We start from the raw sequence: 16,936 nt of genomic DNA, 5'->3' as shown, positions 1-16,936 counted from the left end.
CACTTTTATCTCACTTTCTTGCTTAGGGTGGAGGGTGGCAAGGATTCTAGATTCTACAAAGGACTTGCTTTCACTCCTTTTACCTTTCCCACATTATTAATGTTTCAAATATCTTCTGCTTACCTACAGAAATTTATCCAATAAAGTAAGATTTATAGTCAAATTATTCTATAAAGGGACTGAAGAAATGCAATTCTGGTTTTCTCTTTGTTGTAAAGACCTACAGAAGGCCAAGAAGTCAGGGAAAGTGGTGACGATTTTGAGACCAGTGGCTGCAAAATGCAGGGTTCCTGGTTTACAGAACTACTCACCATGCTAATGAGATCTTAACTCATTAGCAGGTGAGAGTAGTTGCTGAACAGACCTAGTAATTCCAAGGAAATGTTAAAAGGAATACTTTTTATCTTTGATTTGTGAGTTAAGGTTCCTGTTTTAAATGTGTTTTGCCAGACATCCAAGGTACACAAGGGAGGGCATAATCTCTGTTCTGCTACAATGAGCCTGCCTGCACACGAGACAACTGGGGATGGGTTATTAATATCCTATAATTTGCTGGAAGTATTGAAGCACAGTTTCATATCAGGTTTTTCTTATTCTTCTTCAAACCTCTTGGCATGTCTCTTATCAAGATTCGACAGCAGTAGGCCCATAGCTCAGCTGTCTATTTATACTCTAGCACAAGACTAAGAAAATATTTCATTGCTATAGATAACTTTCTAAAAAGTTAGATTCCTATTTAACGTGGAAAGTTCAAGATTTGCCTGCTTAAAATTGTCAGTTAAGCAGTCACTGTGGAAATTACATTTACTGAGGGGAGAAGACAAGATTGAAAGGAGAGCAGATGTCATGCAAATGGCCTTCGAAGTAAAGTTTCTAATGGGGGCATTGAAATTAATGGCCATAAAATTGACTTGAGCAAGTTCCAGGCTAATGATCAGCTGCAGAGCAAACATACCTCCATCCTGACCACCCCACCCTTCCTATTCTAATAACAGCTCTTGCAAGTAAAGATTTCCAATAATATCAAAATGTCCCATGTTGGTGGGGATGAAAATAGTCACAAATTAGAGTCCTGTTGGCAATTTGCATTCCAACTTCAGAATATTCTTAATCTATTTAAATTTCTGACTGTCTAGCTGAAAGACAAGCTCACCTTTTAAATTTGCCTGATAAACACAATGTTCTTGAGAGCTAAATTTTAGTGATATGAAGACATTTGTGACTTGAAGCCTATTTTAACTGGAGATGTTTATCTGGCAAAATGTCCATGGTTTTAACATACTGTGCCTGATACATGAAATTCAGTGCAGTGGGGGCAGCTGTCCATGTATACATTGAAAAGCATGTTTTGCTGCTTCACTATTCCAAGGATAGTGTGTTTCTCATTGTAACAGATGACAGGGGAGGTGAGTAGCATCTTAAAATTGTGAAACTAGAGGTCATCTGTCTAGTGATTCCAAATCACAGCTTCACAGCTAGTTTCAGGCTGGCTGCAAAGAGGCTTGCTAAAAACACAAAGTTACAGGTCCTACTCCTGGGAAGCCTGGAATTGAGCACTAGAGGTTTGAAGTTTTTTTTTTTAGGTTCCCTTGGTGATTATGATGTGCCATCAGGATTGGGAACCACTGCTCTAAGTCCAACACTTCATTCCATATAGGCAATTCTGTTCTGTCACCACTTACTCTTCCAAATCACAAACTAAAACTTCCTGGGCGAATGGGCAAAATAGACACAAAAATAGACTACTGAAAGTACACGTAACTTGGTAAGAAGGCCATTAACAAAAACATTGATAATAGAAAACACCAGCATGGTTTTTAAAATGTTAAATGCCTTTAAAAATGGATATAGTAAATATAGGACTTAACCTTGAAAGAAAGAGGGGAGTTAGTTTGATGGAAGAGTGTAAGAAAGGTTAAGTATTGAGTTTTTTTAAAAACCACAAAGATTGGGAAGAACTGTACAACAAGCACATCTAAGCCAGAATACCTGGGCAAACTGAGCCAAGATGAACCTGGACGGAACAGACATTGGATACTGCATTGTTCTACATGGCTGGCTGTTTTCAGCAGCATGAGAGCAAGTTGCATTCAGACAGGGTTGATTGGTAGTGCAAAAGATTAAAGGGCTTATATGAGCCCAAAATGATCCAACATAACATCTCTGTTATACTAATATTATTCTGCTAGTGACCAGCTATATAGGCACTATGTCACATTTAGAAACACATGTCTTGGCATCACAGGTCTAAATCAATCATCCAGACAGCATGTCTACCAAATGTTTATTCTCTTCTACTAGAACACTTTTGCCTGAGATAGCCTTATCCATTTTTGGAAAGCCCTAATAATTTTTTTTTTTTTTTGAGATGGATTTTCGCTCTTGTTGCCCAGGTTGGAGTGCAATGGCTCGATCTTGGCTCACCTCAACCTCTGCCTCCTGGGTTCAAGTGAGTCTCCTGCCTCAGCCTCCTGAATAGCTGGGATTACAGGCATGTGCCACCATGTCCGGCTAATTTTTTGTATTTTTAGTAGAGACAGGGTTTCTCCATGTTGGCCAGGCTGGTCTTGAACTCCTGACCTCAGGTGATCCACCCATCTTGGCCTCCCAAAGTGCTAGGATTACAGGCGTGAGCCACCATGCTCAGTGACAGCCCTAATAATGAAAAGCTCTTCTGCATTTTGCGCTAAAATTTGTTTTGCCGTGGTGCCCACGCATTTATCTGAGTCTGTGCTTCCACATGACACAGCTTTTCACATGCTCAGCAATGACCATCTTACCTCCCCTATATCTTCTCTTTGCTCAGCTAAGCATCTTCAATTTTTTACGTGCTTATCACATGGCATTGCTTACAGTCTCTAATCACTCACCCTATATCGCTTTGAAATGGTCAGGGTATTGGTGTCTAGAATTATCAACCATAATACTCTGAATCTGTTTGATCAATACAGATACAACTATCAGCTCTTTTAGGCTAGACACTGTATTTCCGTGGAAACAGAGTAAGCTAAGTAGGTTTTTGGCAGACAAATGACATCATGGGCATATATTCTACTTGCAATCCCCTATGCCCTAACCTAGAGGGTAACTTCTATCCTCTGGGAACAACTAAATACAAGGCCTCTGTGGCTGCCTGATCATTGGCAGAGAGTTCTGCCTGGCCTCACCTTTTTAGGTCCTTCTTCATACCTCCCTAGGCAACAGCTATTTATGATTCTGGACTCTCCCTTGAAAATTATATCATTCTTATCGTGTCCCATTTTAGACTAGCTACCTAATTTTGGACTGGCATGTCCCTGAAAATATTTTTATCTCCCTCACATGGAGGAGAGATCATGCTCCTGAATGGAACTCAGACCTTCAAGTTACTTCTTACCAGGTCCTAGGGTAGCCATTCTGTCCACAAAAGAAATGTGAATAATCTTAAAGCCCTAAGCATGTTTTTAGCATTCACTTCTTTTAAATAACATTTCTCTAGGCTCAGTGATAGAGGGATTTTTTGGCACACATTGTGGGGTAATACATTCATTCCTGTAATACTTTACACTGTCAGATTTGCCTATTATGCTTTAGTCCCCATGGTTCTAAACTATTATTCAATGTATTGTAACACTTCCTGATCTGTATCACTTGTTAATATGATGTTCATGACAGCAATAGATTTTTCTAAGTCATTAGGAAAACTGTTGAGGAGAAAAGACCAATGATAGGTTCTCATGGGCATGTCCCTAGTAACTTCTACTCATATGACATCAATCCATGAAACCACACTCTTTGGGTAACTGCTTTAATAAATTATGAATCTATAAAGTCAACAACTCATAAATATATATACAATTAATAAGTTATACTAAAAACTAAAGTCATGAAAAAAGAAGAAAAGCCTAAGAAACTTAAATAGATCATGAAGACTAAGGAGTCATGGTAACTAAATACAACATGGCATCCTAAATGGGATTCTGGAATATAGGAAAAGATAGTAGTAGAAACACAGGTGAAGTCTAAATGGAGTGTTTACATTACTTAAAAATGTTATACCCATGTTTTTGCTAGTTTTGACAAATGACCATGGTTATATAATAAGTTAACATTAGAGAAAGTTGGGTGATGGGGGTTATATGAATACACTCTGTACCATCTTGTAACTCTTGGTAAATCTATAATTTTTTCAAAATAAAACATTAAAAAAGTTTACAAGCCTTTTTGAAAAAGGTAAACTCTAAACTCATCGCTTCTTATTTATTTTCTTATTATCTGTCTTATTATCCATGTACTTGAGGTTATTTCTATGGTATCTATAAGCATAAACTTTTTTCCTAAAAAGCTGGTTATTAAACATTTACCAACCCACCACTCTTCAAGATTTCATTACTAATGAGAAACATAATAGTCTTTACTCATACCTTGACCATAGCAAACATTTTTAATCAATTGATTACTATAGAAGAATCTGACCTACTGCTATACTTATAAACAAAGTGATTGTGGGGGCCGGGCGCGATGGCTCACGCCTGTAATCCCAGCACTTTGGGAGGCCGAGGTGGGTGGATCACGAGGTCAAGAGGTCGAGCCCATCCTGGCCAACATGGTGAAACCCCGTCTCTACTAAAAATACAAAAAAATTAGCTGGACATGGTGGCGCGTGCCTGTAATCCCAGCTACTCAGGAGGCTGAGGCAGGAGAATTGCCTGAACCCAGGAGACGGAGGTTGCGGTGAGCCAAGATTGCGCCATTGCACTCCAGCCTGGGTAACAAGAGCGAAACTCCGTCTCAAAAAACAAAACAAAACAAAACAAAAAACAAAGTGATTGTGTGATGATGTAGCTTTGGAGTTCTTGTTTTGTTTATTTTGATTTTTAATAGATTTTAATTTTAGGGCAGATTTAGGTTCACAGCAAAATTGAACAGAAGGAATGGAAAGTTCCCATATACTTCCTATCCCCATGTGCTTAGCCTCACCCATTATCAACATCTCCCATGAGAGTGGTACATTTTGTTACAGTTAATGAACCTACATTGACACATCCTTATTAATCAAAGTTTGTTGCTTACAGTAGGCTTCACTCTTGGCATTGTACGTTCTTAAAATTTGGTTAAATGTACTGACAAGTATCCACCATTATAATATCACACAGAGTAATGTCACCATTCTAAAAATCCTCTGTATCCCACCTACTCATCCCTCCATCCTACCTAACCCCTGGAAACCACTGATCTTTTTAATGTCTCTACAATTTAGCCTTTTCCAGAATGTCATACAGTTGGTATCATATAGTATGTAACCTTTTCAAAATGACCTCTTTCACTTAGTAATATGCATTTTAAGGTTCCTCCATACCTTTCCATTGCTTGATAGTTTATTTCCTTTCAGCATGTTTTAGCACCATTGTTTGGATGCACCACCGTTCATTTATTTTAGATTTTTAAAAATTATGTTAATCTCTGTTAAATTTTTCTGATAAATTTCTGATTTGCTTTTGTGCATTATCTTGGAGATCACTGAGTTCCCTTAAAACTGCTATTTTGAATTCTTGGTCAGAGAGTTAACATATCACAGGCTCATTGGGGTCAGTCACTGGTCCCTTGCTTTCTCCATTTAAGGAGGTCATAGTTTCCCGTTTGCTGTTGTTTCTAATGGATGTACATAAATATGTTTTTCTACTGAATGATTTCTTCTTTATTTCAGTCCTCTGTCTGGCTTGTTTTTACTGGATATGTTTGCTTAGAGATTCTTTGTAATTCACCTGTTGTTTTTTTTTCTTTTTCTCCCCAGTTCTGGGTTGCTGCCGTCTTGGCACAACATGGTGCCTCAAGCCCAGGTTTGTCTTGATTGTAGTAAACAACCTGAGTGCCACTCATCTCAAATGGTGGAAGTCTCAGGGGATATCCCAGTGGCGTGGAAAGGCTGGCTAGGGTTCATGCCCAGAGGATATATGAAAAAAATCCTTCTACAGTGTGGTGCTGCTGACCAGCCACTCTGATTTGGTTTCTCCTTTGGCTGAGATACAGAGCAGAGTTTCCAGGCCTGGGGATGGGAGTCCTGTCTTTCCCCTTTGTCTTTGGCTGTCCTCAGGGAATTTCTCCTTTCAAGAACTCCTGATGCTTCCTGTGGGTTGAGGCTGGGACAGATCTCTTTCTAGAAAACCCAAGATGGTGGGGAAGCTGGTTGTTAACCTTCGTCTCATTTTCCAGTATAGAAACGGTGAGTCGGGGAAAATTTTTCACACATTAGGTGCCAGACAGATTGTGGAGAGTGATGTCTCAGATATGGAAGTCTGGTTCTTTTATTGTGTGCTGGAAGTTGTTTCACTTCTTGATGGTCCCAGGAACTGTCTCCTCTTATATTTGAGTTCTGGTATATTGCTGGTGATAATCTTGGCACTGTATAATTGATTTTTTATTTTCTGTTGTGGGGAGTAAAGCTAGTTTGCTTTTATGCAGCCATTTTGGGACTGGAGGTCTAGATTTCTTTTTATATAGATTGTCTGACTGCATTTTCTACCATGGCTACATTCTTTCTAAAGCAGCCAGGTTTTTCAGAAAGCTGTAGTGATTTGAGTAATATTTTACACACTAAAATCGTAAGGATCACTAGGCTTTCCCTGTTGCACACAAAAAAATTCACCATTAACCATCCCCCCAAAAACAATCATTCAAAGCATTACTAACTTAATCACATAATGTCCTGTATGAACTGGGTTACAATCCTACCTACCTAATCCTAGCATGGTCAGGACCACGTTTCCCATGTTGACTATAAAATTGCCATGACATATTCTGCAAATGCTTTTCTGAAATCACACACGTTGTATCTACTGTAGTCTATTGACTAAATGGACTTGTAACTGATTTTTTTTTAATTAGGCTGCTCTGATGAGATTTGTTCTTGGTAAACTCCATAATTATCTATCACTTTCTTCTAAAAAGTAGGTGAGGTGACTCCCTTCTTTATTAGTTTGGTTCCAAACTCTGTGAGACTCAAACAAATGTGAACGAACTACAGAAAACTGCTTCCTAATTGTCAGACTTCCACACTATGTTCAGAAAAACACAGTAACAAGGCTTGCTTCAGAATTGCTTCTATTTACCTTCATTTTGATCCAAAGCAAGTAATTAAGAAATTTCCTCTCTGGAAGACTTCTAATAAGAAAATTTCTATTATCTTTAACCACAAGGGGTAAGCCGACTTTTCTTTTCTTACTGAATTCTGAAATGTGGATATGGACATGCATTAATCCAGCCATGGCTGAGCAGAGCAGAACTTATTGAGGACAAGAATAAAGGGTCCTTCTACCTCAATACACAGATTCATGAGTACAGAATGCAGCCTTCATGGCCAAAGAGTTGAAAAGAATGAGAAAATCTGGACCTGTTTTTATCCCAAGGGAATAGACATTATTTATGTTTTTAATGTAACTGTGTTTTACTGATAGCTGAAAATGTGACAAATTGGAGGACAACTTGAATAGTGAGTTTCACAAATGATAATAGATACGATTTACTGCGTCAGATATGCTAGTATACACTATAAACAGATTGCCCAATTTAAAATAATGACATTTTTATCCCTTTTTCATGGAGGAGGAAATTGATATTTGGGGATGCAAACTTGTCCTAGATGACCAGGGTGGCAACTGGCCAAGCCCAGATTTAAACACAGACCTGTTGGGTGCTAGTCTTCATTCTATCCCTATGCCTCTGTCTTTGGTTCTGCATTCATCTAAACTATGGAGCAGTAAAATGGGGAACTCATTTTTGTGCAATGAGAGCCACTTGATGTAGTTTTCATATCCTATTAGTAAAATCTTTCACATGTATATGTATCAATTCATAAATTATTAATATGTATTTGTGATGCTACAATAACATAATGTGTATATTATGAAAGATACAAAAATAGAAAAATTGTAAAATGCTATTAAAGTTAAGTATGTTCTAATATCTTCTTCTCTCATTATTGGGTAACGTTGTATGCCCTTGAAATCTATGACAGCCCCCTCACAACATAGAGGTTACCCTTTGCTAAATTTAATTAATTACATGATATCTTGGTATATTCTTATATAATAATATTAAATAAGTGTTTTTACATGACAGTTTATGATTCCAATCCAATGAATAGCAGGCAACACTAGCCACTTTTTGTTTGTAGATGACACAAAAGGAGCATGACTCTTGGAGAGGATCAAAGGGTGAAAGCCAGACCTAACTTCTGACCTATTCCAGGCACGTGACAAGTTCAGCATGTATTGAGCACCTACTATATCTCCCCATAACAAGCTCCACAGCCACCACCTGTGCAGGAGTAGCCATAGCATCATTAACCAATAGGGTTTGTGGGGGAGGCTCCTGAAGATTCACAAAAGGTTATAAATCACTGAGCTCCTGATGGCATTGAAAGTGCTATATTAACATTTTCTAACTCAAATCTGTCACCTGTTCTGTGTACTGACCATGGATTTATACTAAATGACTGAAATGTTGAGTTTAGGCAAAACAAATAATATCGCAAGTGAAAGTTTCTATTTTTCACAAGAATCATTTATATTATTGAAAGGATACTTTATGTTTATCTAGAACATGATGCAGGCCATATTTTTCTATCTTATATTCCCAGCACATGTGGAGGAGAATTTTTCAGAAGACTGAACATACTATTCGTAGCCTGATTTGTCAGGAGAGAAGAGTGCAACTGGGATAATGACACTACAAAGTGAACTCTGGAAGAATGACCATCTTTATGGTCTTCAGGGTCACACAATTAAACGTTTTTTGGTTTTGTTTTTTTTGTTTTTTTTACTGAGTCTCACTCTGTCGCCCAGGCTGGAGTGTAGTAGTATGGTCTCCATTCATCACAACCTCCACCTCTCGAGTTCAAGCCATTCTCCTGCCTTAGCCTCCAGAGTAGCTGGGACTACAGGTGTGTGCCACCATGCCCAGCGAATTTTTGTATTTTTAGGAGAGATTGGTTTCACCATGTTGACCAGGCTGGTCTAGAACTCCTGACCTCTAGTGATCCACCCACCTCAGCCTCCCAAAGTGCTGGGATTACAAGCATGAGTCACCATGCCTGGCTTTTGTGACATTTTAATTCACTGGTTCAAAAGTTTTATTCAGTGGAGTTCAAGATTGTTGCCTGCTACAAGGATGGGGTAGGAGGGAAAAGAGCAGAAGCCTAGCTCAGGGTGCTCTGGGTGTCCTTCTCTAGCCAGAGCAATTCTCTTCTAATTTGTTTTATATACTAGGGATCCCTAGAAGATTCCACAACAGAGTCCATTCAAACAACCACCATTTTCATTAATTTTTTTTTTGAGACGGAGTCTCACTCTGTTGCCAGGCACCAGCTGGAGTGCAGTGGCACAATCTTGGCTCACTGCAACCTCTGCCTCCCAGGTTCAAGCAATTCTCCTGCCTCAGCCTTCCAAGTAGCCGGGACTACAGGTGCACACCACCATGCCCAGCTAATTTTTGTATTTTTAGTAGAGACAGGGTTTCACCATGTTGGCCAGGATGGTCTCGATCTCTTGACCTCGTGATCTGCCCGCCTTGGCCTCCCAAAGTGCTGGGATTGCAGGCGTGAGCCACTGCTCCCGGCCTCATTAATTTTTTAAATTAACCAAAGCCCTAATATATGGTGGCCATCTTAATGTTATCTTTATAAGTAAAACTTAAAAGTTTCCTGTAGCTCATTTTCAAAAGTTGAGGCAAAAATTTGAGCCACAAAGCAGATTTGATGAAATTGCAAGAGCAAAGAAGAATGTTTAAAAGTTCAACAAATTAATAATTTTATGGCTTCTACCTATGTTTCAAGTTAAGATAAGAATACTTGGATCACCCAGTTAGAATTTCAAGTGGAGATATACAAACTTAATCCCTGCTGCTGATGACCTCCATGACAAAGTCACCCAGCCTGGCCCACCTCTGAGTCTTCAAGCAGACATATCTGGAGGATTGATAAAGGCTGGAGTGGGGTTTTGAGCGCTCAATCACTGATTATCAATCTTTGTGGGTTGAGAGTAAAATCAAGAGAGATGAAACTTCAAGCATATGGGGGGAAAATATAAAAATTAAAACACAACGAATGAGCCAGTGTCCTTGCTCTGAAGGATTTTTCTGCAAAATACACCAGTGAAGAGGCATCATTTTCAGATGAACTGACATTTTAGCCCATCAGTGCTGACAGCGTGCTCAACACAGGACTTGATAGCCATTTGCTACAGGCAAGGCAATGAACATGTAGTCCTAGGTAGTGGTAAGAAACTGCAATTACCAGCATAGACAGACTGCCACAAACTTGGGGAAACAGAAATTGTTTTGACATGAGCAACTTAATCTCTCAAATAGTTCTAGTGCCTACACTCTACAGAAGACGCCTTACCTGGTCCAATCAATCCTATGGCTAAATAATGAACAACAGAAAACATACTTTCAAACTAGGAAGGTCTATCTGCAGCTAACATTGAGCTTGTTAAATGTCCATCCTGAAATATCTCCCTGCCTTTATCCAGATCATCTTCATTCATCAAGAACTAAATGAAATGCCCCTGATCTTTAATTAGTTCTGTTTGTAGTAATTTATCTCTTCTCCAAATTCACTCATTCATTCAACAAATATTTATTGAACACCTACTATGTGCCGGGAATTGTAGTTGCTGTGAATACAATGGTGATCAAGACACACAAAGTCCCTGCCCTTACTACATTTAAAATTCCAGTGGAGAAGTCTAGGGCAACAACAACAAATACAAAGAGATATAGATAGATGTAGCTACAGAGATGGAGATCAATAGAGATGATGATAGATAGATAGATAGATAGATGATAGATAGATAGATAGATAGATAGATAGATAGATAGATAATAGAGATGCAGTTATGTGACACATAACATTTTAGTCAATGAAAGAGCATATACAGTGGTCACATAACATTATAATATCATATTTTTACTTTTCCATGTTTAGATATGTTTAGATACATAAATACTTACCACTGTCTTGCAGTAGCCTATGATATTAAATTCAGTAATATGCTGTGCAGGTTTGTAGCCTAGGAACAGAGCAATAGGTTATAACATATAGCCTAAGTGTTTAATAGGCTATGCCATCTAAATTTGTGTGAGTCCACTCTATGATGTTTCCACAATGACAACACTGCTAATGATGCATTTCTCAGAATGTATCCCCATCATTAAGTAACAGATAATGTCTGTACACAGACACACACACACACACACACATATGTACTTCAGGAAATAGTGCTATAAGGAAATGTCAACCAAGGTAAGGAGAGTTGGTAACAGCCACTGTCTGTGTGACTCACTATCAATATAACACCTTGTATTCTGATTTAACTTTTAATCCATGACTGTTTTGTAAGAGTCTTAAGGGAGAGATGTGCTATCTTCATATCCTCCACAAAGCCTAGCTCAGGTCTTACAACAGGTTTTCAATAAACAGTTCTTTCATTTTTATTAGATGAGATCCATTTGCCAGCATCATGGAGACGGATTTTGATCTAATGTTGACTAATGAGCTGGCTTGAACCACACATAAAGATGAGTCTCTTTGGGGATGGTTTGCAGCTGTCATAATGACAGATGCTAATTTAAGTCACAGAAATTTTGTTCTGAAATATGCATAGCCTTAATCTATGCAATACTTACTGTAACTACACTGTGCTGCTTCTTAACATATAACACCTATGGTTTCTTTATTTTTTAGAATATCTCTGACTCTGTATATTTTTATTCTCTTCAAAATAAAGTTTGTAACTATATTAAACTCTTTAATTATGCTGATGACTTGAGTTTTATATTTAAGAATTCTGCTACATAAGTAAATCCATGAATCATGGGGGGAAAGCTCTAAGTAAAACAGTGCCTATGGATGCTTCTTTTCTGTAATGTCTTCAATTTACTTATGTAATAGAAATATGAATGGCATGTTCTTTATGTTACCACTGCTCTATGAGTCAGTTACATTTTCCAGTAAGTCTATCTATTAAACATCTTTGAATGTCCATGACCACAGGACTGTCATGGGTGAAGGATGTAGGAATGCAGGCAATGATGAAACGCTGCACTTGCCCTGGAGTGTGGTGACCAGCTAGACACTTAATGTGCTACCTTTATCAGCAGCTTTCATTCCCCTCCAACTCATCATGATTCAGAAAGCAGAGCATTCTTCCAGAATGATCTTTGCATGTGGTTGTGGTACATAGAAAGCGTAATCCGAAGTCAAACAAATGTGATTCAAATCCTAATTCTGTGATTCCCTGGCCAGGTGACCTTGGACAAACTGTTCCATCTCTCTGAATCTGAGTTTCCTTGATGTGAACTGTGGTGAGGATTAGATAATATATGATATGTAAATGCCTATTAAATGCCTTGTGCATAGGAGGCTTTCATTATGTCGTCTCTGTTTTATCATTATTTTTTACTTATTACCACTTTGTGCCAAGTATTGAAATAGGAATTTGAATAAGATATCTTCTAAGAATTCAAGGAACCTAAAGTTTACGTCTAGATGAGGAAAGATAAACATAAGCAGACAATTCCAATGAATGAGTGAATAGAAAGTAATGAGTACACTGCTGGAAAGGTGCCCAGATTTGTTTGGGAATTTGCAGAAATATTATTGAACTCATGGTGTACAAGGCCTTCCCACTGAATATTACATAGTAGGTCCTAAGGGGTACATTCAGGTAGAATGGGGAGAATGGAAGGGCAGTCCAGGTACAGGGAACAGGGTGAGCAAAAGCATGGAAGCAAGGCATAAAATGGTATGTACAGGGAGCTGCAAGCCCTTCAATCTTGCTGTCCACAAAGTCTAAGACAGAGAGTGGTGAGCATGGAAAGATTAGCTGGAAAGATAAGCGGGAAGCGACTCGTGGGGTGAACTCATGGAGCTATGTCATGGTAAGGATCCTGAATACCACCTGGTAAAAAATTGATAGAAAAATGCAAGTAAAGTATTTAAACAAAGAATTGACATGGCTATATTTATTCAAGCTGGACTGTAGTGGCGCCATCACAGCTCCCTGAAGTCTCTGCCTCCCAGGTTCAAGCAATTGTCCTCTCTTAGCCTCCTGAGTAGCTAGGACTATAGGCATACACCACCACTCCCAGCTAAGTTTTGTATTTTTTTAGTAGACAGAGGGTTTCACCATTTTGGCCAGGTTGGTCCTGATTTCTTGACCTCAAGTGATCCACCCACCTTAGCTTCCCAAAGTGTTGGGATTACAGGGATTAGCCACCTTGCCCAGCTGACATGGCTATATTTAAATAAAACATATCACATTGGTGGTTATGCAGAAAAGGGATTGGATGAAGATATAAGGGAGTAGAGAGACACAGAATTCTGAACTAGGGCATGGTGGTAGGGGCGGATTTAAGAATCAAGAGGTAATTCGGTAGGGCTTAATATAGCGAGGAGAGGTAAAGGAGAACCCATAAGTTTCATCCTAGGTGGCTGAAATGCAATGAATTTAGAAAGTCCAGGGATATTGTGAGGTTTCTAAGCTCACCCAATTCCCTTGGATCCTGAAATACCCTACAATTATAACAGTAGCTGGAATGGGTAGTGATAGTGAAAGCTGGAGACTCTCATGAAATAAAATGACCTTAGGGCTCTGTAAGCAACAGTGTACCATGTATACCACGGTGTAGCTCAGTGGGATTAACCTCCCGAAAGTATGAGTTTTACACTGAGTAAATGCAGGTCTGTGTGAAATGCCTGGGAACACTAATAAACACACACCCCAACTTTCCACCTGTAGTGTGCACACTATGGAAGAAGAATGGCTCCACTCAACAGCTCTGAAGGAACAGACTTCTACTGGGGGTATAGACAGGGTTCAGGCAAGACCTAAGAGGAAAGCAATTTTCTCTAAACGGAGCTTAAGGGTTTAGGGGGTTTCTTAGTAGTGGCACAAGATTTTCCCTCACTCAGTCCTATCAATTCCCATACTGCCTTCAGTGGTGCCAATATTAAGTGCTCTCTAATTTATTATCCCTTCCCATCTTAACAGAGCAGACTATTAACTGTTCTGACCTCTGCAGCCATGTGTTCCTCTTCACTGATGCAACGATCAATGCCCATAATATATCTCTTTTCTGAGAAGTTTCAAGTACCTCAAAACTCATCATGGTGGATGCGCAGCTTTTAAACTCTTTGCTCCTGGAGCCTCGATGTAGTCAAGATAGTGAATGTCAAAGGGCTTTGGTCATGATTGAGTCTCCTCATGGGGCGGGGTACAACCATGACTGGGACCCTCAGGGATACATCTTACTGTGACTTAACTGGTACCTGAAGATGGGGTTACTCAGTGCATCCCCTCACTAAACAAGACCAAACTGGCTGAATTTGTCTAAGGATTTCCATTACTTTGCAGCATTGCAACCAGCTTGCTAAGGGTTCTAAACTTCTGACTTTAAAATACATTCTTTTTTTTTTTTGAGACGGAGTTTCGCTTTTGTTACCCAGGCTGGAGTGCAATGGCACGATCTCGGCTCACTGCAACCTCCGCCTCCTGGGTTCGGGCAATTCTCCTGCCTCAGCCTCCTGAGTAGCTGGGATTACAGGCATGTGCCACCATGCCCAGCTAATTTTTTGTATTTCTAGTAGAGACGGGGTTTCACCATGTTGACCAGGATGGTCTCGATCTGTTGAACTCGTGATCCACCCGCCTCGGCCTCCCAAAGTGCTGGGATTACAGGCTTGGCCACCGCGCCCGGCCCTAAAATACATTCTTACTGAGAATGAATGTGAATACTCTGACTCGGCTAATAAAATATTTACAGGGAGGGATACCTATAGAAGCCATCAAGAGCTTATATAAATTGAGGGAGGAGTTGCATCCTTGACTATATATAAATTCAAAATGATAAATATATGTCTGTAAAACACATAGAATTCTCTTTATCCTCTCAGGGTTGGTCATGCTACCCTTTCTTTGTCAACTTACAAAGTCAACACTAACAAACAACATATCTACTGAAATGTGTTATTCAAATATAGAGGTTATTGAAAGCACAGCAGTACAGGAACTAAAACTAAATTCATTTTATTCATTAAACCCTGCATTCAACTATACTGGGGAAATGGATGGGTTCACAACTATACTTTTAAGAAAACTCTTTCCAGATAGCATGTACAAGGACAAAGACAAATCCAAGGTTTTTACTTTAGGCTTATTCGTCTCACAAAATAACTTGACCATGATGTTTATGGTGTTGCTGCTTCCTCTTCTATCTTTGGAATCCCGTTAAGCTGTTTCAAGAAAATAAAGAATTAACTTTAGGTACACAACTAAGAGACACCTTGACATGTTGCCTGGTTGGTGAAATTATTTTGAGAGTGGCCTTGCCAACCCCGTAAAATGTAAATGAAAAGCACACTATCATCAACGGCAGACTATTTGTGGTATGAGCATAGGAAATTGCAGGAGCAAAGAGACTGCTTGCTTTTCAGGAAGGTTGGATTGGCACAGAACACCCTTTCCATGGGTAGATTTCCTGGCTGCTTTTTGGAATCAATTTTAGGGCAAAAGCTTGCGAGGCTGGAGGCAGGAAATGGAGAAGATCTTGCATAACAGCAGTTTCAATGATATAGTCAGTTTTTTGCAGAAAGTAAGGGAGAGGACACTAACAGCTTATTTAAATAGAATGACTCGAGTTGGGTTCTGTGAACAAGGATTTGACAGAGTCCATGCTAAGCACATTTGCAAACAGAGAGCACGAGGAAACTGCTTGCATCTTTGCTTTCGTCTTTCAGAGTTGAGATTTTCCTTTGCTCTGAGCACCCCTGGTGCCTGAACACAAGTTTGTGAATGCTCATATCCAAATTGAGAATATGTTGACATTTACATTTCAATAACATTTGCAAGATTAATTTTGTTTTTTCCACTGCTGCTGTGTGCAATGCAAAGAGCTTTATATCTGCCCAGAATAATCATGGTTTTTACGATCTGTAGTTATATCGACAGGCAACAGATTCAGGCAGCAATCTACAGTCAGGACCTAGTAACTTGTAGGATTCAGCAACTAATAATCTCTGCAGACTTGAGAAGTCCCATTCAAAAATAAGTGTCTGTGACCTTTCAATCCTCACATGTAATTAAAAGTGACAGGTAATGAGTGTTTCCACACTGGCTAGCAAAACATGGCTGGGTTGGAGGTGTTATCTAATCTGTGATAGTTATGGAATGAGGCACCAGTTCTCTTTATTTATCCAGAGTTACATTTGTTTATTAAAGTTGAAGCCATACTTTTTTTAAAACATAAAGGACTAGGCTGGGCATGGTGACTCACACCTGAAATCTCAGCACTTTGGGAGGCTAAGGTGGGAGAACCACTTGAGCCCAAGAGGTGGAGGCTGCAGTGAGCCATGATCGTGCCACTGCACTTCAGCCTTGGTGATAGAGTGAGACCCTGTCTCAAAAAAGAAAAACAAAACAAAACAAAACCAATAAAGGACAGATTGGCCTTTATCTTATTTAATTTTAATTAAAATCAACATTTATTCATTATTTTCTATGTGCCAAGCAAACTGGAAGAGATATACAAATGATTCACACTAAAATAGTATACTAACAGGATAACCCATGGGATACTACAGTGAATACAAAAACAAAAGATTGTGTCTGATATTAAAAATAGAATTCCAATATTTTAGTTCTAAAAACTTTTCCTCAATGTATGTTTATGAAAAATACTTAATACAATATTTTTATTTCTTTTTTTGAGGGAGAAGGGGTCTTGCTTTGTTGCCCAGGCTAGTCTCAGGTGCTCGCTGGTCTCTGTATGCCAGTGGTCTTCAAATTTTCTTACTTCTGTCTCCTAAAATAAGTATAAAAAACTAGATACCCCTGTACATATTTTTAGGCTATTACTTAAAATACTTCAATATTAGTTTAAGAAGTGGCAAAGATATAAT

General features: G+C 39.0%; 1 protein-coding gene across 12 annotated transcripts in view; it reads right to left on the bottom strand.

Annotated features, from left to right (window-relative positions):
- MSH4 (mutS homolog 4) overlaps positions 1–16,936 on the bottom strand; it is a 296,009-nt gene that overhangs the window by 33,414 nt on the left and 245,659 nt on the right. For 3 of the 12 annotated variants that reach the window (XR_013520181.1, XR_013520193.1, XR_013520197.1), the window contains one exon: positions 7,970–16,839. The exons of 3 other annotated variants lie outside the window; for them this stretch is intronic. The gene's annotated coding sequence lies outside the window, so the exon portion shown is untranslated. Of the gene's footprint in view, positions 1–7,968; positions 16,840–16,936 lie in introns of those variants that run through there. 6 more of the 12 variants (XR_013520184.1, XR_013520185.1, XR_013520190.1 and 3 more) reach the window with 3 other exon arrangements.

The sequence above is a fragment of the Callithrix jacchus genome, chromosome 7 (genome assembly GCF_049354715.1).
Source record: "Callithrix jacchus isolate 240 chromosome 7, calJac240_pri, whole genome shotgun sequence".
Lineage (NCBI taxonomy): Eukaryota > Metazoa > Chordata > Mammalia > Primates > Cebidae > Callithrix > Callithrix jacchus.
The sequence above is the reverse complement of the archived record's forward strand: the minus strand, read 5'-3'. Positions and strand labels throughout refer to the sequence as shown.